The sequence below is a fragment of the Balaenoptera physalus genome (assembly GCF_965194825.1).
Source record: "Balaenoptera physalus genome assembly, chromosome: 6".
Lineage (NCBI taxonomy): Eukaryota > Metazoa > Chordata > Mammalia > Artiodactyla > Balaenopteridae > Balaenoptera > Balaenoptera physalus.
Window position 1 is genome coordinate 125,144,582 of NC_138885.1, and position 22,547 is coordinate 125,167,128.

General features: G+C 38.3%; 1 long non-coding RNA gene across 1 annotated transcript; it reads left to right on the forward strand.

Moving 5' to 3' along the window:
• Window positions 1–11,382: 11,382 nt before the first annotated feature.
• Window positions 11,383–22,138, forward strand: LOC309662501. Its single transcript, XR_014264736.1, has 2 exons — window positions 11,383–13,277; window positions 13,597–22,138. It is a non-coding gene; the product is annotated as an uncharacterized lncRNA (long non-coding RNA).
• The last annotated feature ends 409 nt before the right edge of the window (window positions 22,139–22,547 follow it).

The following is a 22,547-nucleotide window of genomic DNA, read 5'->3' on the forward strand; positions in this document are numbered from 1 at the left end:
GCAGTAAAGACCATTCTTGAAATTGTATTCACTGCAACAAAGCAGGAATTGTATAACTGTTGAAACTGACAAAATAGTCATTATTTATAGACAATTTGATTGTATATCTAGAAAGTCCAAGAAAGTGAATAAAAAATTTTTTGTAATCTACTCCTATGTTACAAAATAAATATTTAAAAATCAGTAGTTTTCCAAAGTACTATTAATAACTATATAGAATAAAATAATTGAAAAGTATTCCACTAACAATAGGCTCCCCGCCTATAAAATCACTCAGGAATTGTCTTTTAAAAGTTTGTAGAAGAAAATCTAGTATTTTACTGAGGTAGAAAACTTAAGAAAATGGAGAATATGCTCTTGGTGAGAGGACTGTATATTTTAAGGAAATCGTAATTGAATTTCTAATTTATAGGTTTAGTGAAAGCACAAATTATTTTTTTAAAAAAGAAATTGATGAAATCATTCTAAAGATCACCTGGAAACAATAGGCTTGAATTATGTGAAAATGAAGCGTATTTGTTGGGTCTTTGCCTTATTAAATTATTCAATAGAGTATGAAGCTGTAAAGATGAAAACAGCAAATACTGGTGAATTTGCAGGTAGGACAAAGTTACAGATAATTCCTAGAAGAAATAGAAATGGCCAAAAAATGTGAAAGAATCTCAACATTACTAGTAATTTTGCAAATTAAAACAATGAAATACTTTTTTTGGAAGGGCCTAACAAGCTAGCAAAGATTTTGAAAAATGAATAAAATTAATGCAAATACTACTAACAAATGGCATGTCTTTTTGATAAGCAGTTTTACAAGTATCCAGGATATTTTAAAAATTCTTCACTGTAGACCTTTAAATTCTACCTTCTAGACTCTACCTAAGAAAGTAATTATATTTAAAGATTTTTATAAAAGGATGCTCATTGTGCACTACTTTAATAACAAGACATTGGAAATAACCTAAGTGTCCAAAAGAGGAGAATAAATAAATAAAATATGATAGAGCCTTAAAACATAATAGTATTCTGAAACTGAAAATGTTGAGTGAAAAACTAGTATATATTATAGAGTAAAATCAAAACCATGTAAAAAGCATTAGAAAGAAATGCCCTGAAAGGAAAACAATTCCTATCTCTTTGTGGTAAGATTTTGGATGATTCTTATTTACCCTTATATGCTACATGAATTTTTAAAAATCCTATAGTTACATGAAAGACTTCCATAATGAAAAAATTAGGTAATAAAAATAAATAATGTGAAAGAAATTTATTTAAATAATCTGACATTACGTTTTCTTGGGACTTTGTTGATGTTTGATTGAGTCAAATGGCAATTAAGTCAAATGGCTAGTGAGAACTGGAAATTTTTTCTTACCAAATTAGCTTTAGTCTTTAATAGTTGTCATAACAGTTTTAAAATTTGATATATGAGTGAAAGGTGTTCCGAATTAGTAAATTTTTATATAAATGCTAGGATTGATGGTTTTATAATTACTCATGATTCATTTCTAAGGGTGTGGATGGATGTCTTGTGTAATGGGACAGGCTGGGCTCAGAGAGTTCTGCTTTAGGAACTGACTTGTATAGTGGGGTAGACGGGGTATTGGGTCCTATAAGAAGGGCGGGGAAGTGGTGAGTGGGGTTGAAGGAAAATTCCAACAGCATGCTCTGGGAAGTCCAAATGGCAAGAGGAAAAAAGTGTCTGAAGACCACGGCAGTAGCTGACAGGTAATAATCCAAGCAGGAAACTTGCTTGGGGATCTAGGCTGAAGGGTGGCATAGCAGGGCGTTGTTGGCATGTAGAAGAGCTACGGCCACTGCCACTGTGACTCCCTGATGGCACTTTAGGCCTTTTTCTTGAACTACCAAAATCAGGGCTGTGAGCCCTTTTTCTAGAGCAGGATTCCTCGGACTCCTCAGAGTCACCTGGGAGTGTTTGCTTCAAATGCAGGTCTACAGGCCCAACCCTAGACCCATTGGGACTCTCTTGTGGTAGATTTGGTAAATCACATTGTAAGAAACTCCCTAGATTATTCTTATGCGTACTAAAGTTTTACGACAATTGTTCTAGAACAGTAGTAGAAATTTAAAAAACCAGTAGAAATAAAATGGAAGCCGCATACACCATTACAAATTTTCTAGTAGCCACATTAAAAAAGTAAAGAAAACAAATTAATTTCCATGTTTTCTTTAACCCAGTAGCCCCAGGATATTATCATTTCAGCATGCAAATAAATATAAAAATTGCTAATGAGATATTTTACATAGTTTTTCTCACGCTGTCTTTAAAGTTCAGTGTGCATTTTACACTGAGAGCCTGTCACAATTCAGACACTAATTTTTCATTGGAAATACTTGATCTGTATTTAGATTTCATCAAACTGACAGTTGAAAAGGTAGATTTGCATGCCCAGGTGGTTCCAAACATACTGAGACACATTTGGGTATCAGTCAGTCATCTGTAGAGCAGCCTCCAGTGATCCTCCAGCTCGACGGGAGTAGAAGGCAAGTCCCCACATGGGTCACCCATGAGGTCTGATGTGATCCTGTCTTTGGCTCCGCTCTGATTTCATCTGCTACCACTCCCTTGCTCCACCACTCTGCCCTGCCCCAATCACACTGGCCTTTTTGGTTCCATAAACACTCCAGGCACATTCTTGCCTTACGACCCTGGTCCCAGCTGTCCCTGTGACTGAAAGTGCTTCCCCTTATATATCCACACAGCTAATTCCCTCATCTTCTACACCAGCTAGCAAACCTCATGCCTCCAGCCTCCAGCGTGAGTTGACACTGTGGGAATGGAGTCAATCTTTGGCTTTTCCCACATTTGTGGGCAAAGGTTTAAAAAAGGAGATGAACTGCATTAGCACATCCGCTTTCCAGAGAACGGAGAGTTGGCACCAAGTGCCTTCCTTCCATCCTCCTCAAATAGATGATGACACACCATGTCCTTTTTCTGGACATAAAATCGTGCCTTGCTAGAATATGGTGTGTAGGGTTGACATGTGGCTTCTTTATCTGTCAGAAACTTCAGTTTAAGTCAGTGACAGAGGATGGGCAAGGTCAGATTAGAACTCAGGGATTTTGACTGCATTATCATCACTCGACCATGTGTGGAGGTACCCAATTGCCTTACCCTCTAAGACATAATAGAAAAATGTCACTTACATGAAATCTTATGTCTCACTTTTCAAGCAGGCATACACTCTGCTGTTATAAATTATTTAAGCAGCTGCTCAAAAATTCTACTTTTGCAGCATTTGCTGAGAATTCACTTTGACCTTGAACTTGATATGTGGCTATTGTCAGAGTGATTTCCCAGGTGACCGGAAGCATCTGGTGTTGCCATGAGCCCAGACTCAGGAGTGGATTTGACAGTCCGCCTTCTCGTCATCTTTTTGACATCTGAGTACCACACAGTGGCAGAGCAGTCATGTGGAAAGGAAGGAGGAGATGAAAAGTTTTTGACGGGCACAGCATCCGTGAAATGCTGATAAGCTTATGAGGGGATGTTTAAGAATGCCCTGGGTCAACTCAGTGTCCTGGGAAGTGATGAGCCACCTCCCTGTTCAGCCAGATGTGAGATGAGCTTGGTTTGGCCAGCTTTGTGTGCATGAAGAGACTTTCATGGAGACAGATATGAGAAAGAACATCCGCCGTCTGATAGACTGCCACTGGCCTGTGGTGAGTTTCCAATGAGAATAAGAATTTCAAGGCTGCCCTGAAACTGGCATATGTGCAAGAAATTTGAACTGATATAATGGACAGGGCAGAGATCCTGGGTCCTAAGGACCTAACTCCTACTCTGTCACTATCTCATTATTAAATCTTACTCATAAAATAAAGGCAGGTAAAATAAATGAATGATATGAGTTGAACAACTAGTCAGCTCCGGCCATCAATTGCCAGGAAGAAATGCACCTCTACTGTTTCTAGTTCTTTAGAATTTCCAAAAGAAGTTGGAATCCAGATATCATGAGAGATCTTTACACTTTTAAAGATGGGCAGCTAATTCAACCTTTCAAATATATCGTGCAGACCCAACAAAACATGTTCGAGGGAATGGATACCTTCTCTTGGTTTCCAATGTGTGTGGCTTCCAGGAGACAGAGTCCTTCTTCCCATGAGAAAATAAGGACCAGAAAAGTAATATGGCTTTCCAAGATCAACTTGCTCTAGTCAACATTTACTGAGGGCCAAGTTTAAGCCTCCAGCAGGATATCCTGTAAGGATCTAGCTTTATGTACTTTCAGCTGCAAGAACAAGTTATTCCTCTTTTCTGAGCCTATATCTTTATCTGTAAAGGGAACATAAGGACAGTTATCTCCATGGGTCATTGTGAAGACTGAATGAATTTATAATGATAAATACTCAAGTACTTTGAAGTTAGTAAGTTTTCAATACATGTTAGTTGAGTAACATCAGGTTTTAAAATTAAAGATTGCTGGCTGAATATTCTATCTGCTATCTAGCATTAGACAAGTAGGGAGAGGGCTTCATAGGGGAGGAGAGAGGGAGGATGGAGAGGCATATGACTGCAGGAGAATGAACCTATCTGCGGGGTTTGAGTCTAGCCTTGCCCTGGGTACCTGTATATCTGCAGACAGTTCCTCTCTGCTGAGCCCCAGTATTTTTAGTTTCATTAAAATCCCTTTTGGAATTTATGGATCAATTGGGAACAGTTAGCATCTTTACTATATTGAATCTTTATTATGCCATTTATTCTGATCCACTTCTAAGTACTTCAAGAATGTTTTGTAGTTATGTCCATGAAAAGTCTTCCACTTATTTTATTACATTGTTGTTTCACTATCATTTAGCTCTAAATATTTTTTAATTCCTATTGTTATCACCTCATTCATTTATTCAATGAATAGTTATTTACTTCTTACCATGTGCCAAACCCTGTTCAAAGCACTGGACAATAGCTAGTGAACAAAAGAGATAGAAATCCTTACCTTTATGGAATGTATATTCTAGCTGGGAAGACAGCAAAGAAACACAATATGTAAGCAAAATGTGAAGCATGTGAGAAGAGATAAGGGCTTTGGAGAAAAATAAAGGGGCACAGAATGCCAGGTTAGGGCAGTGAGAGTTCAGTTTAAATTCATTTAAAAACAGAGCAGGTAGGAAAGAAGTCACTGTAAAGGTGACCCGAGGAAAAGGAGGGGGAAAACCGTTGGGAATAGTTTCAGTCATGTGAATGGAAAGAACAAAGGCACTGATGGAACTGTATTCTTGTTATGTTTGAGGGCATCACGTGATTTGGATGGTATGTGAAATAGATGTAACACAAAGAGTCAGGAAGGTAGCGGGGAGCTAGATCATGAGGGCTCTGTAGGCTACTGAGTGGACTTTGGCTTATATTTCCAAATAATAAACTTTTAAAATCCATTCACATTTATTGTTATTGTTTATATATTTGGATTTGTTTCTACTTTTATTCTCTATTTGCAATTCTTTTTTCTTAGTTGCTATTTTCCCCTCTACCACTGTCATCAGATTGTTTAATAAACTTGCCTTAAGGTAGCACAGATGCTGAAGAGCACAGCCTCTGAAAGCACACTCTCTGGGTTTGAGTTCTGGCTCTACCACTTCTTAGCAATGTGACCCTGGGTCAGTTACCTAACTTCTCTGTGCCCTAGACTCAGATCTGTTGGAAACTCAGCTGTCAGCTGTTCTCTCATGGGGTGGTTATGAGGATAGCTTCAAGAACTTCGAACAGTGGCAACATATAGGAAATACTCAAAGTGTGTTTGTTACTCTTTTTGCTAGTTTGGAATCAAGCTTTTGACTGTATTTCTATTCTTCTAACATCTAGCATTAATTTTTCAACATTTTTTTTAATAACCAAATGCTAGTTTATTTTACATATATTTCTTAATTTCTACAGAGAATCTGGGAAGTAGTCATTATCAAACCCATTTTTCTTATGAAAACAACTGAAGTTCAAAGATATGAAATGATTTACCTACAGTCACATGGGGAAGAAGGAAAGCGTGGGACCCAAGGTTCTAGGTCACTAGAGTCCATCAACATATTTTTTAATAACGTGAAAAGTTATGCAATATTTTTCTCCCACTCTTGACCACTACAAAAACCGAAAGTTTTTAACTTTCACTTAAACATTTCTTATTTGTTATAGTTATTTTGAATTTGGTTTTGAAAAACATTCTTTGTTTTTTGCAATCATAAGATTATTAAATTTAACAGTATGCTTTAACTTTTTCTGTAATTACCCTGTCTTTTTTTGGGGGGGTTAATCTTCCTTCTTACTTGCATTTTTTTAAACCAATTCTTTTAATGCATGTCTATGAATGTATAAACTATGTTCGTATAAATATCAATAGATATGCTTTTATTTTATCCTCCCTTGCGAATGAGGGTTTAGCTGAGTACAAAATTCTATAACATGTATAAATCTTCTTGAAAATTCCCAGCCATAATTGTACGTCACTGAATTTTTTTTCAAAACATCATCTATCAACTACAAGATCATGGAACAGTTCTGAACGCTACAGCAGAGAGATGCAGGTGTAATGATTTCAACACCCTGGATATTTTCTTTCTCCTATTTGCTTCCATTTTATCTCTATGTAGGTTGTTGTCAATGGAACCAGACAGTGTGAACATCATGGCTTGAATAACATCCATCAGCTATGAAGAAGTGTGGCCAGTATTTGTTCTCTGTGTTGATTCAATTTTTATGTCTCCAGTAAAATCACCCCTATGAAGCGTTTGTGCGGACTCTCTGAATAAAGAGAAATTCATTTGTTCAGCAAAAAGTTAGCATTTTGAATACATTGTTTGGTTGCCTTTTGGTCTCTATTGTTAATAAGTATGCTGTAAATTTAGTTCTCATTTCTCTACAAGTAATTTTTCTATTTCCTCTGGTAATTTTTAGATGGTCTTTATAATCTTTGATTTTTCTATACTTCATTAGGATATGAATTTATCACTATTTACCCTGCTCATTATTCATAGTGAAGCTGTGATCTGTTCACAAGCCTGTTGTGAAGACTGGATAAAATGGCCTGGACCCTGATTACCACTTCACCTTCATCTTCATGTCACTTTTTCCTCACTCACCATGTTCTCCCCATACAGACTGTTCTCAGGTATATGAAGGTCCTTCTCATCTCAGGGTCTTTACACATCTTGTTGCTTTTGGCCTGAAAACTCCATCCACATCTTCATCTGCAAACTCCTACCTATCTTCCTGGTGCCAGGTTAAGTACCGTTCCCTAGAGATGCCTTTTCCCATCCTCCTGCCCAGCTTAGGAGACCACAGCACGTTCCCTCGCAAAACGCCGTACGTTTCATTTGGAACGCTTACCAAAATGGTGATAAAAATTATTTCTTCTATCTGCCTCTCCCCTTCTATTTTAAGCTCCATGAAGGCAGGGGCCGGGCTTGTCTTGTTCACCATTGCATTCCCAGTAGCTGTGCCGGTCCTGTCTTTTCAAGAAGTAAATGCCAAGCAGGATGAGATGTACGCCAGATTTATTAGGGGAAATTCTTGTGAAAAATAAAGGGGAGAGGGGGGCAGAAATCTGCAAGGAAATTCAAGGAGAGAGGAAAGGAAGTGTGGGCTAGGAAAAGCATTAGACTGCAGCACAATTTTGAGAAAATTTTGGCCAGGCCAGTGGAAGCCCCCAGGCAAAAGTTTCTCCTTAGAGAAATTCTGTGTTGAGCAGAAGAATCCAGCACAAATTACCCTGCCGGGCTCAGCACTGACTGGGGCCACCCAGGGAAGTGGGGCTTGGGCAGGTTTGCTGCAGCACCTCTAAGGGTGTGGAGACTCAGCTGGGGCAGCAGGACGAAAATGCTCCCCACAACAGGTTCTCATACGGGAGGCCTGTGCGCGTCCTTCCGTGGCCACCAGGCCAATGAGGTACTTGGAGTGAGTTGAATGGTGGCCCCCAAAGGTACACCTGTATCTCAACTCCTGGACCCTGTAAATGTGTCGTTATTTGGAAAAAGAGTTCTTGCTCATATAATTAAATTAGGAATCTTGAGATGAGATTAGTAGACGCATGAGGCTAGTGGCTGCTGTATTGGATGGTGGACAGTGCAGATATAACTTATCCATCATCCTGGAAGGTTCTTTGAACAATGCTGTTCTAGAGTAGTTTATTTATGTTAGGCAATATGGTATGTGTATGTGTGTGTGTGTGTTTGCGTATGTACGTACTCACAGGCAAATCAATACAACCATATGGAAAGACTGCTTGAAAAATGCAAAATGATCTCTCTTAGCAACAGCCCTCAGTGCTGGTCAGGCTGGCCTCTACAGCAAGCAGTTCTTTTTTCCTGACCTGTACAACTTTCTTCCTCTCTTCCCTTCGTCCTTTCTCAACTTAGGCTGTATGTGTGTGTTTTCATGCTTGTGTTTTTAAACTCTCTCTCCTCTCTAAAAGTTATTGTCACAAAGAGCCACTGTGACTGATGGAGACCATCTCATTTGATCTCCCAGGTGGCTCGGGCTGGGAAAACCCTGAAAACAATCTGTGAGCATCGATAATCTTCCTTATGATCATGCGTTGATGATCTCAGGATCATCAACCCTTATGTTCAGCTCTGTGAAGGTTACAGAGTCAGCAGAATGCTATGTCTCTCCAGGAGGCCATTACCCGTAAGTTCTATTCTTAAGAGGAAAACTGTTCTAGAAATAGCAAAAAAGTGTGACCTGTTTAACCACTCTTCTGCTTTATGAAGTCAATTTGCCAGAAATAAGTGTGGTTTTTTAATGTCTCTCCTATTTTGTAGATGAAGAGAAATCTGTGGCTTTGCTGAACTTTGGTTATTATGAATTATTAACGAAATGGGACTTAAAAAATGTCCAGTTTCACTTAAAGTCTTGCGTAGCATGATGCCTCTGCTTTGGCCTCATTAATTCTAATAGCATTAAACAGACTACAATGTCTGCATCAGGGCCCCTTACTTTGGGAAAGATGATTTTTCTTCCCCCAAGAGGGTCCCATTCCATTGACTCGTGTTGCACAGTATTACAAAGTTTTTCTCTAGGACCAGCTTCTGCCATTAGAGCACTGGAAGGTAGTGTCACCTGGACAGTTTACTTCTGCTACCAGTTCCTGGAGGTAATTGCTTCCCTAGGCTTTGTGATGCCAATCTTTTGCTTATTAGCACTTTCTTTAATGAAGGATGGAGGCTGTATCGGTTATCTATAAATGTGCAGATGTGGGAAGGTTAAAACAAGGAGAATTGATTGAAACATATTCCTAGAGGCTCTCCTCATTTCACAGACCCAGTTGATTAACTCAAGTGCTAATATAAAACTGGTGAGTTATTATCTGGAAAGGATGAACCAAAGGGGCTCTGAACTGGGCACACCAAACTGAGAGTATGAATGCCACCCTGAAAACAGAGGATTAAGTGAGCATCTACTCACTGAATGGTGATGACACCAGAACTTTTTTTTTTTGAAAAGCAGGTTTATAACCTTTAGCTAAATTTTCTCTGGTTTCTGGGACACTGACCAGCCCAACCAGAAAGATCTATAGATATTGTCAGTTGATGGTTCCTCTAAATGGAAAGGCAATTTCTCTCTCTTTCAGTCTCTCTCTGTCTCTCTCTTTCTCTCTCTCTCTCTCTCTCTCTCTCTCTCTCTCTCTCTCTCTCACACACACACACACACACACACTGAGTTTAATGCCAGCTTGTGTAGTACCTCACTTTGAATATGAATGGATAGTAAATAGTTAACAATCAAGAAAATTATCTACCTTGAAAGACAAAGGCCAGAACAAGCAAATAGAATAAAAGTGCTCATAGGAAACAGAGGCAACATAGGGAGAAGAAGAAAATTTAGGCAAATAACTATAATTAATATTCCTGGAAAAGTATGTGAAGAATAGTATTCATGAAACAAAAAGAGAATGTATATAAAAAGAGAACATTTAGAACAATAAAGAACCTTTGAAAATTAAAAATAATATAGCAGAAACATATGGGTTATAGTCTCTGCAGATGAGTTAATAGTAACAAAAGGAAAGATTTCTACTTCTACCCTCAATAAATTGACCATATAGAATTAAAAGGCCGTCATCTTAAAAAGGAAATGAAAATGAAATTAAAACTATTACAAATGAATGGCAAGTCTGTGAGATTGACTATAACAATCCTCAGAGGAAAATTTATATCTTAAATGCATAATGCATTTACCACATCTATTTGATTTTTCCTCCTCAGCTCACAGATAAACTACATTTCCCAGCTTCCCCTGCAGTTAGGTGGGGCCACGTGACTGAGTTCTGGCCAATGGAATATGGGAAGAAGTAGATATGCTTCTTCCAAGCCTGGCCTCTGAAACAGCCTGTTCTCCAAACCCTCCACGCTCAATCTCTCAATCTCTCTCTTTTTTTTTTTCTCGTTGGCTGCCCAAATGGAGGGATTCAGTCAAGGCATATCACAGTGTCAGCAAATAAATATTAACTGTGCTTCTGCTACTGCTGACAGAGGGACGTCATTTATCCCTCATCATTTAGTGCTTTTAAATTCAGGCTGATGGGATACTGAGTAGTTTAGCAAAAAGTGAACAATGTATTTGAAATTCTTAACTTCGTGGTGCAATAGCTTGCAAAGTTTTCTTTACTACAAGCTGAAACCCTCTGTGTGTTTCTTTTTGAGAGGCTGAATCAATTCATTCATGTATTCATTTTCCATTCATTTATATATTCAGGAAGTTCTTTTTAAAATTATTTATTTATTTTTGGCTGCGTTGGGTCTTTGTTGCTGCGTGCAGGCTTTCTCTAGTTGCAGTGAGCAGTGGCTACTCTTCTTTGAGGTGCGCGGGCTTCTCATTGCAGTGGCTTGTCTTGTAGCGAAGCACAGGCTCTAGGCATGTGGGCTTCAGTAGTTGTGGCTCGCGAGTTCTAGAGCGAAGGCTCAGTAGTTGTGGCGCATGGGCTTAGTTGCTCTGTGGCATGTGGGATCTTACTGGACCAGGGCTCGAACCCGCCTGTGTCCCCTGCATTGGCAGGCGGATTCTCAACCACTGCACCACCAGAGAAGTCCTCAGCAAGTTCTTATTAAGCATCTATCTATCTAATGTGCTATACTGGATACAGGAGACAGACAGGTTTTATGCCTTAAAAAGTGAGACAACCAAATAAATACATGAAATAATCAAAACATAAATTGTAAGTTGTATTATGATTAGTATTAGGAAGAAGTCACCCAGGAGAATTTTCTTTAAGGAAGATGGTCAGGGGAGGCTTCTTAGAGCATAATGAATGAGAACACAGGAGCCCTGCAAAAAACTCAGCCAAATATTAAAATGCCTTACATACCACATGGAGGAGTTTGGCTTGCTTTTATTTTTGCCACGAGAAGAATGTGATTTTATTATTTTAATTTTTTAAAATTAAACGGAAGATTCTTTAAATTCTATAGTGCTTTACAATTTTCAAAAGTTTCACACACATGATTTCATATAATTCCATAATAATCCTCCCCCACCCCCTGCAACCCTTATATTTTGGCTTTTATTTTAAATCTTTAAATTTTAAAAAGATCTATTGGCTTTGGGTGAAGAATGGATTAGAGCAGTTGTTAAGTAACTGGTATTAAATGTGAAAGAGAGGATGATTTATGAAAAAATACTTTTGTAATCCATTAATATGTAATGTCAAGTAAGGAATTTCTCCTACCAGAGACATTTGAGTAGTTTTCAATCCCAAACTTGACAGCAATGATCTTGTTGTGACCTGCCTGGAAGGGTCCTGCTTTCTGGGAGACTACTTTGCTCATGGTAGAGAAAAGACTTTTATTTTCAAGAATATTATTTACTGTATCTGATTATTTTAAGTGGAAAGACATCTTTGTATTTATCTGAGGATGAAGTGTCTCACTGAAATTTGTGATTTGTGTGGTGATGGGAAAGTCTTACTCTATAGAGGGGAATAAATGGACTATTACGTTTTGTTCTCTTATTAGTTTATACTAGAGACTGTTCAAAATAAACTGTGTTATTTTGACTAGTGTCACTGTATTAGAACAAAGAGTATTCTTTGTTCCTTATACTATTAGGGTGTGTTTGGTAAAAGAATGAATGAATAGTAATTTTCTCTGAATGTATTTTAAAAATAAATGGAAGGTAGTCTGCCAATAGGAATAGAACTATGAATGCCTGCTCATTTAGTTCTTCAAAAATTGGCTCGTGTCCTAAAAAGTAGACCCTGTGGTTGGTTCTTCCACAGGCATGAATAATGCAAATATTTGACTCTGGATGAAATCTCTGTGAAGTCATTGGCATGTGGTTTTATGCAGTCTGGCTGGGTTGAGGGTCTTGAAATAGAGTTCCCACGAGCCCTTCCATTCCCCAACTCCACTGCCATTAAGGTAGACTGACGCAGACCTCCTATGCACAGCAACAGTTCACATGCCAGCCCAAGGAAATGGGTTCACAGGGCAGAAGAGTCATTTGACTATGGGGCTGTTACCTGCAATGGTGTAAAGGGGCCCAGTGCTCTTTCTGAGTTTGCCAGGATTACAACTCAATGAAAACATGGTTCAATTTTGATTCACTTCTGGTCTAATTTTTATAAGAGATTTATATTAGATTTGGTTCAATGAATGTAGAAATGTATAGGTCAAAGTCAATAAGCAATCAAAATATACAGTTATTGGTTGTATGTGTGATTTTGCTAAAAATTATTTTCCATCAAATATTTAACAGCTTACTCTTGTTTTTGTTCAATGCAAATTCTTGGTCTCTGGAGATGCTTATAGATGAAGTAAATGGCCATTTCTTTTTCTAGATAGCCATTCATCTGCTGAAGCAGCTTTGAGGTTGTGTCCAGCCCTAGGCTTTTGTGATTGAAGCAGGAAAATGGGTTACTCTTGTTCAGAGATGTGGCCCTCATCTGTGATTTTCTTCAGTGTTTTGCTATGTAGAGAATAGCAATGTATTGGAAGCTGGGCTTTCAAAAGTATCAGAAAAATTAAAGGATCCCAGTAAAATTTTTTTTTTTCCTCAAAGTCTCTGTGTTTATGTTACCATTACCATTTTTTCCTATTTATTTTGAACTAAATAGTCAATCAAATTATTTTTGTAGTTTTGTATTTACATTTTGGGTCCTCTATTCTTCCTTTTTTAGTTTTTTTTGGTCAGGAAAGTATTAGCCTGGGTTTTTAGTCTTGCTTCTTTTATGTAACTCAGGTGAAATTAATTTAAAAGGCAATGGTTTGGAGATATTGGCTGGTGATGAAGTGACACAGAAATAAGAATCTTGCTGGGTTATTGTTTATTTCTTCTTCAGGTTTTTTTTTTTTTTTTTTTTTTTTAAATTTATTTATTTATTTATATTTATTTTTGGCTGTGTTGGGTCTTCGTTTCTGTGCGAGGGCTTTCTCTAGTTGCGACGAGTGGGGGCCACTCTTCATCGCGGTGCGCGGGCCTCTCACTGTCGCGGCCTCTCCCGTTGCGGAGCACAGGCTCCAGACGCGCATGCTCAGTAGTTGTGGCTCACGGGCTCAGTTGCTCCGCGGCATGTGGGATCTTCCCAGACCAGGGCTCGAACCCGTGTCTCCTGCATTGGCAGGCAGATTCTCCACCACTGCGCCACCAGGGAAGCCCAGGTTTTTTTTTTTTTAAATAAATGCAGAGAGTAAGTACTGAGACACATTTAGCTATAATTGTAAATGCAACTAGTTCATAGAGGGTTTTTTTTTTTTAACATCTTTACTGGAGTATAACTGCTTCACAATGGTGTGTTATTTTCTGCTTTATAACAAAGTGAATCGGCTATACATATACATATATCCCCATATCTCCTCCCTCTTGCATCTCCCTCCCACCCTCACTATCTTTTTTTTTGTTTGTTGTTTGGGTTTTTTTTTTAGTGTATTATTTTCTAACCATCGAGAATAGCTCTGCTATGCTTCGTTATTGGAAAGGCACTTTCATGTTTTCCTATCATTCCTTTTCCTATATGTTAATAGGTTTTCCATGAAAGGATTAAGAAATTAAGGCTAGTGGTCCCCCTCAAGAAAGAATGACCAATGACCCTTTTGATCCCATCTCAGATTTGTTCGAAACTTTGTCATTCACAAGGTTGTGCAACCATCCTTGCTATCTAATTCCAGAACATTTTCATCACTCTAAAAAGAAACCATTTACCCACTCCCCATGACTGCCTCCCTCCCTGCCCTTGGCAATCATTAATCTACTTTTTGTTTCTGTTTTTTTCATATTCTCGACAATCTCATATAAATGGAATCGAAAAACGTGTGGCCTTTTGTGTCACTTAGCAGAGTGTTTTCAAGATTCATTCATACTGTAGCATGTATGGTGAATTTTATGGCATGCAAATTCTATCTCAATAAAAAAATGTACATAAAAGCCAACAGACTCAGTTAAATTTTAACTAAATTAAAAAAAAATCTTCCCGTTCAGACAGGAGAGCAACAACTGCATGAAAACATTTACTTAAAATTAATTTATAAACTTACAGTGTTTGGTTTCTAGGTTACCTCTAGCTTCATAATTTGCCTTTTCCCCTAAATATTAAAACTGGATTTGACGTAACTCTTTTTCTACCACATCAACCATGCAGTATCTTTTCTTCGATTACATGCTGTTTGTCTTTGCTCCAATGGAAAACTAGGTCATTAAAACCATCCTGAGGCAGAATAAGTTGTAGACAAACATGTCTATTCAGAGTTGAGTGCTGGGGTTTCTATCTTTCATACAAAGTGTGTGATGTTTACTTTCGTGGCTCAGTTTCTTCTTCCATAAAATGGGCACAAGAATAACTCCTACCAGAGGGGGGCTGTGAGGTGTAACTGAGTGCTCAGAATAGTGCAGGGCACACGGTGAATTTTCAAATGAGGGAAGTCATTATTACTCTTATTGGCCCTGACGTTTATATAATTGATAGTGTCCAGCTGTATGTGCTATTGTTGTTTTTTTTTTTTTTTTTTTTTGGCCACACTGCACGGGATGTGGGATCTTAGTTCCCCAACCAGGGATCGAACCCATGCCTCCTGCAGTGGAAGCGCAGAGTGCTAACCACTGGACCCCCAGGGAATTCCCAGTTGTATGTGTTTATGGAACAAGAAGTATTGCACTAATGAATGTAAATAGTCAACGAAAAGGGAAAGGTCTCTATTAATTCCTGGCCATATACATTAGAATTCTGTGTATATGGCTAATGAGGTTCAGTTTGGGCTGTTTATTCTCAGTGAGCACTGTGTCCATATGATCCATCAAGAGAGCAATGGAAATACGGACATTGAACAGGCTCAATGAAAAGAAACAAAATTTAATGCAGCTTTATTTTTCTACTAAGTATTATTTGTGTTAAAGTGTCACTAAAGAAGTTGGGAAGAATTTGACATTCAGATTAATGTCATTAATAAACAGAATTATTAAAATGCATAAAAGCAGGAGCAACTATACAGAGAATTCTACATAGAGAAGCATAAAATTCTAAATTCTTCAGATTGGAAGATGGATTGCTTTTATATAATACTGAAATTATGAAAGCAATCCCAAGAAAGTTTTAATTATTTGCAGATATTTCCAGAATTTATTAACTGATAATTTAAACTGATGACTTTTTTTTTTTTTTTTTTAAATGAACGCTTCTTTCTTTCTTTCTTTCTTTTTGGCTGTGTTTGGTCTTCATTTCTGTGCGAGGGCTTTCTCTAGTTGCGGCGAGCGGGGGTCACTCTTCATTGCGGTGTGTGGGCCTCTCACTGTCGCGGCCTCTCTTGTTGCAGAGCACAGACTCCAGATGCACAGGCTCAGTAGTTGTGGCTCACAGGCTTAGTCGTTCCGTGGCATGTGGGATCTTCCCAGACCAGGGCTCGAACCCGTGACCCCTGCATTGGCAGGCGGATTCTCAACCACTGCGCCACCAGGGAAGCCCCACTAATGACTTTTTAAAGGAGTTTATTGCATGCAATAGTTGTGCAGTATTTCACTTATTTAATAAAGGTGCTGAATGTTGAAGGGCAAATTAATACTACTATTGACATCAAATATATTCTTTGTGAAAAAATAGTTAATATCTGTAGATGAAGTTATATATATATTTATAGCAGTTTAATGGTTAAAAAAAAAAACCTGAACAGGGTGTTTTTCATTTACAAAGTGATTTTATATGACATACATTGATCTCATCAGGACCATGAGTGTTGACATTAATTTACAAAAATTTTATTTAGGGCCTACTGTGAGCCAGATATTGTTTGAGGTTCTCAAGGTAGATTAAACAAAAGAGATAAATATCCCTGGCTGCTATGGTCTTAATGTTTACGTGCCCCCAAATTTCATATGTTGAAATCTTTAACCCCAAGATGAAAATATTAGGAGGTGAGGCCATTGGAAGGTGATTAGCTTATTAGGGTGAAGCCCTCATGATTAGAATTAGTGCCCTTGTAAAAAGACCCCAGAGTACCTTCCACAATGTAAGGACACAGCAAGAAGGCACTGTCTATGAGGAAGCAGGTTCTCACCAGACACCAAATCTGCTGGCACTATGGTCTCTGACTTCCCAGCCTCCAGAACTGGGAGAAAGATATGTTTGTTGTTTACAAGGCTTCAGTTTATTGTGTGTGCGTGTGTTTTTTTTTTAATTTCTTTAAAAATAAATTAATTTATTTAATTTATTTTTGGCTGCTTTGGTTCTTCGTTGCTGTGCGCTGCTTTCTCTAGTTGCAGCAAGCGGCAGCTACTCATCATTGCGGTGCTCAGACTTCTCATTGCGGTGGCTTCTCTTGTTGCGGAGCACGGGCTCTAGGCGCGTGCGCTTCAGTAGCTATGGCACACAAGCTCAGTAGTTGTGGCTCGCGGGCTCTAGAGCACAGGCTCAGTAGTTGTGGCGCAAGGCCTCAGTTGCTCCACGGCATGTGGGATCTTCCCAGACCAGGGCTCGAACCCATGTCTCCTGCACTGGCAGGCAGATTCTTAACCACTGCCCCACCAGGGAAGCCCTATCGTGTTTTTGTTAGAGCAGCCTGAATGGACTAACAATACTGACCCTCATGGAGCATAACATATAAACAAATTCACATATAAATAAATAACCTAGCAATAAATAACTGATTTGTTGTGTAATTCCACGTAGTGACAAATACTAGGGGAAAGAAAAAGCAGAATAGGAAGTAGGGAATGATCAGAAGGAAGGGGAGAAATGCTGCTTTGGATTTCAGCCATGGAGTTCGGAGAAGTCCCCTTTGGGGAAGTAATACGTGAACAGGGAACTGAATGAAACGAGGGAGCAGGACGTGCAACTGCCTAGGGGAAGACCTTTCCAGGCAAATGGAAAAGTAAGTGCATAGCCTTGAGTTAGCAGTGAGTTTGCCATGTGTGAGGACCAGCAGGCCAGTGTGGCGACAGCAGCGTGAACCTGGGGGAAATGCCAGAAGGGGAGGACACAGGGTGAGTCAGGGGCCCCATCACCTTGGCCTTGCAGACAGTGTGATGGCAAGGCTTCCAGTTCTATTCTAAAGGTACATGCATCGATTGGAGGGTTGTGGCAGGAGTGGCAAGATCTGAGTACATTTCTAGGTACTAATGCTCTTCTTTTTTCTTTTTAACAAATAAGGGAACGAAACCCACAGGGGTACAATGGCCTGCTCATTCCAAGAGTGTAGGAGCCGAGGGAGGGCGAAATAGACTAGTGAAGTTCAGATGTGCTGTCTACAGTCCTTGGAGGGCTCTTTGCTGGCCTCATCTTCTCCTTACTGAAGCAGAATCTCCAGGGGAAACACCTGGGAATCAGTATTTTTAGTAACTGCGTCAGTTTTTCTCATCATAAAGCAAACTCGAGAAGTCCAAAACTACTAAGATGGGGTATCTAACTCTTCCCAGAATCTGAGTCACTATAAAATTAGATACATTGTACTATAATTTGAAAAAAAATCTAAGTTAAAAATTTTTTTTAGAAAAATCACCAGTAAACATGACAAATGGATCTAATTCTTCTAGGTTATCCTGGTGTTATTAGGGAAATTCTTACCTGCAATTACTAGCATGAAAGAATACTATTTACACAGAACATAATAATGATCATTGCATGTTCTCACTTTTTTCTTTTTAATAGAAAGACAGAATGAAAAATTAGTTAAGTTGCACGTTTCTTCATTTTGCTGAATTTTAAAACTTTGAGAAGGATTGTATAAAATATGGACTAATATAAAAAGTAATGATCCCCAATGACTAAATTTCATTCTTTTTTTCCCCCACTACTCCCTGATAGGATGCAATTTTTGTAACAATTCTTTGCAAAGGTTTTTTTCTAGAAGCTTTTTGAAGCAAAGAAATACAAATTATGGGACTGAATATTTCTATGACATACCTCTCCCAGCATTCTCTCAGAAACAAATATAATTTTAATGGTTATCTATAGAGTTTTATAGAATAAAATTTAATTTAAAACCCATCATCCAGTTTTATTCTTAGCCTATCCTCTATTGTAAATGAGGTCCTGGGATAAGCTGTAAAGTTATTTTTACCTTCTTATTTTTGGCCCAGCAATTCTACTCCTAGGTGCTTACATAAGGGAAATGAAAAGATCTGTACAGAAAGATTTAAAGCAGCTTTAATCAGAATAGCCCCAAAATGTAAATAGCCCAGGTGATTACCAACAAAAAATGGATAAACAAATTATGGTCCATTTACATAGTGGAATACTACCCAGCACTAAAAAGGAATGAAATACTCATTCATGCAAAAACGTAAATGACTCTCAAAAACATTATGCTATAAAGAAGCCTTACCCAAAAGATAGCTTATAATTCCATTTACCTGGTGTTTACAACAAGCAAAAGTAATTTGTGGATAGAAAATTGGAACAGTGGCTGCCTCAAGGGAGTTAGAGGGGGGTGGGTATTGATAGGAAAAGGGCACCGAGGGAACTTTCTGGAGTGTTGGTAGTGTTGTGTGTCTTGAAAGAAGGGTTATATTACTCAGGGGCAAGCATTTGTCAAAACACATCAAAGAGTACACTTAAGATTTGTGCATTTTACTTTATGTAAATTTTACCCCTCCCAAATTATGAATAACTATTGAACTCTAATGTTATTCATGCTAAAGTTTTTAGGGGTGAGATATACTGATGTGAGCAATTTACCCTAAATATGTATTTTTAAAATGAGATGGAATGATGGATGGTTATAGGGATGAATAATGGGTAGATGTGTGATAAAGCAAATATAGGAAATGTTTATTGCAGAATTGAAGTGAGAACATACAAGTGGTCTGCTTTCTATTTTGCATACCATCTTTCTTTCAAGGTCCTCTTGGAACCCTATCAGGTTCATGAAACCCTTCTCAATACTCCATATCACCTTGGTCTTTTCCGCCTCTGAATTCTTTTAATAAATGTAGCAGACATCACAAATTTTTGACATGATGATATACTGTCATGCATTTTTCTGGAACTGTGGACATAGCATTTATCTCCTTGACTAAGATATAAACTTCTTGAGAGCAAAGACTAGTCTCATTGGTTTTTTTTTTTTCCCCTCTCCCCAGTGTCATTTCTCTAACACTCACAGAATTTACAAGAGTACCATGATAATGTGTCAGTATATGATAATGTTAGTTGGAGTGGATAAGTTTCAAGACACATATAATAGCTGTGACCATAATTTTCAGACAAAGCTGAAGTTTGTCTTTTAAAGATGGTCTAGCCCAAGAGCACTAGACTAATCTGTTTCCTGGATAGATCCCAGTTTCCATTTGAAATATCTCCAGTGAACCGAACTCAGTCTATTGAGATGCATTTGGAGCATTTGGCACAGTGGCTCTTTTCTTGGCAATCTTTAGATACATTGAGACAGTGTGGAAAGCTGGTGAGACAAAATGATACGTGCATCAGCAGTTTACAGGTACCCCGATTCAGCAGATAAAAATAGACCAACAATTACAAAATTATCAGAGGGTGGTTTGCATTGGGACTGCCTTTTGGGACACTGACACTGATCTTGCCTTTCGTCAGTGATTGATTGCCCTAGGGAGACAGAACTATTACAATATGAGCAGCTAATATAGTCCTTGCTGTTAATTCCAGGAATAATGACCTCTAGGATTAGCGAATAGGAGTACATAATCTATACCGAGAGGAGTATTAAAAACCCAAAGCAGATTATTAATTCCCAAGATAAAGATGAGTCAAATATCATAAAATATATTTTATACTCTCTCTATTTGAATTTTGTTAGATATAACAACCAAATTCCTCACTTTTTAACTCATTTTTAGAGTAAATTTGAAACATATTAAATGCAAAAATTTTTGTTGTAGTTTTCAGAATGAGATAAAATTGTCATCTAAAAATCTATCAGTTCCAGCTCTAGAGAGCATTTTTTTGCTCATCGATTGAGAGGATCTTTTGAGAGCCTGACTTTGTCTTTGAACTTGCTTAACCATGCTGATGTGAATGGAAGTTCTCCTTCACAAGAGCCTCTGCAGGATAGGACACACATCGTCTTTCTAGTTCATCTTTGAATCTCATCACTCTGGCCTTTGAGATAATTACACCAGATCCCCCCAAACCTAGCAGATTTGACTAAGAAATTTCTTTTTCAAAAAAATTATTTTTATTGTAGTAAAAAGCCCATAACATGAAATTTACCCTCCTAAACATTTTTTAACTGTTTACTTCAGTCGTGTTAAGTATATTCACATTGTTGGCCAGCCAAGCTCCAGAACTTTTCATCTTGCAAAACTGAAACTCTGGACCCATTAAGCAAGCACTTCCCACTCCCCCCCTCCCCCAGCCCCTGGCACCCACCATTCTCCTTTTGGTTTCTATGATTTTAACTACTCTAAATACCTCATGGAGGTGGAATCATATGATATTTGTCTTTTTCTGACTGGCTTATTTTACTTAGCCAAGTAACCTCAATGTTCATCCATGTTGTAGCATGTGTCAGAATTTCCTTCTTTTTTGACTTTTTATTTTATATTGTAGTATAGTTGATTAACAATGTTGTGTTAGTTTCAGGTGTACAGCAAAGTGATTTAGTTATACAAAAAAAAAATGATACAAATGAACTTATTCACAAAACAGAAACAGACTCACAGACTTAGAGAAGTTCCTTCCTTTTAAAGACTGAATAATATTCTATTGTACATATAGACAACATTAAAAATAATCTTTTCATCCGTGGATGAACACTTGGGTTGCTTCCACCTCTTGGGTATTTTGAATAGTGTTGCTATGAACACGGGTGTGCAAATATCTCTCTGCAATCCCACTTTCAGTTCTTTCGGATACATCGCCAGAAGTGGGATGTCTGGATCATATGGTAATCCTACTTTTAATTTTTTGATGGACCTTCATACTGTTTTCTATGGTGGCAGCACCATTTTACCTTCCCACCAATGGCGTACAGGGATTTTTTTTTTTCCACATCTTAGCTAACACTTGTTATTTTCTGTTTTTTTTTTTTTTTAAATAGTAGTCATCCAAATAAATGTGTTTAAAAATTGCTTTTTAACTGAAAAAAAACCCACTTTCTCACCAAAGGAGTTGAAAATATTGAGGGCACAAAGTCTACAAAAGCTGAATAAGATTTATTTCACATTAAAAGTATTGTGGCTGATCATTTCTTGCATTGATCATGGATTTTTTTTACTCTTTAGGCTTCTGAAATTAGTCATATACTGAAATGAGCCACCTGCCTCAGTATTAACTGGGCAGAATTTGAATGGTGAACTTTTGCAACCCCATTTTCCATGGTGAATGTGTCTGTAAGAGAAACTACTTTCTGAAATAGTGAAAAACTGACAGTGCAAACCTGGTCAGCTGCTAAAGAGATAATGTGAATGAAAGTTGGTCATCACCATGAACTTCAGTGTTCTAGTTATTAAAACAAAGGAGTTTGTCTAGACTAGAGATGGCAAATCTACATGCCTACAGGACACAGGCAGGCCCTGTAAATGAGTGAGGCAGGTTGGTTGTAGAACAACAGAGTGGAATGTCTTTGTCAGACTGTGGAGTAGAGTACATGCTTCTTCAAAAGTAGCAAACCAGCCCTCAGCTCCAATGTACCGTGCCATGAGGAAACTAGACTTTTGTCCATATCATGTGTTGCTGGATCTTCAAACTTGCCAAGAAAAGTTGAAAAATTTTAAATACGGTGATAATTTTTTCCTTCTTTTTTTTTTTAAATTAATTTATTTATTTTTATATTTTTTAAAATTTTTGGCTGTGTTGGGTCTTTGTTTCTGTGCGAGGGCTTTCTCTAGTTGCAGCAAGCGGGGGCCACTCTTCATCACGGTGTGTGGGCCTCTCACTATCGCGGCCTCTCTTGTTGCGGAGCACAGGCTCCAGACGCGCAGGCTCAGTAGTTGTGGCTCACGGGCCTAGTTGCTCCACGGCATGTGGGATCCTCCCAGACTAGGGCTCAAACCCGTGTCTCCTGCATTAGCAGGCAGATTCTCAACCACTGCGCCACCAGGGAAGCCCCAGATATGCTGATAATTTTAATTAAAAGAAAAATGCTTTTGTGCAGGACAAATAAACACATTTCTGGGTGGAATGTGGCCTGTTGTCTGGGCTTGCAGTATGTGG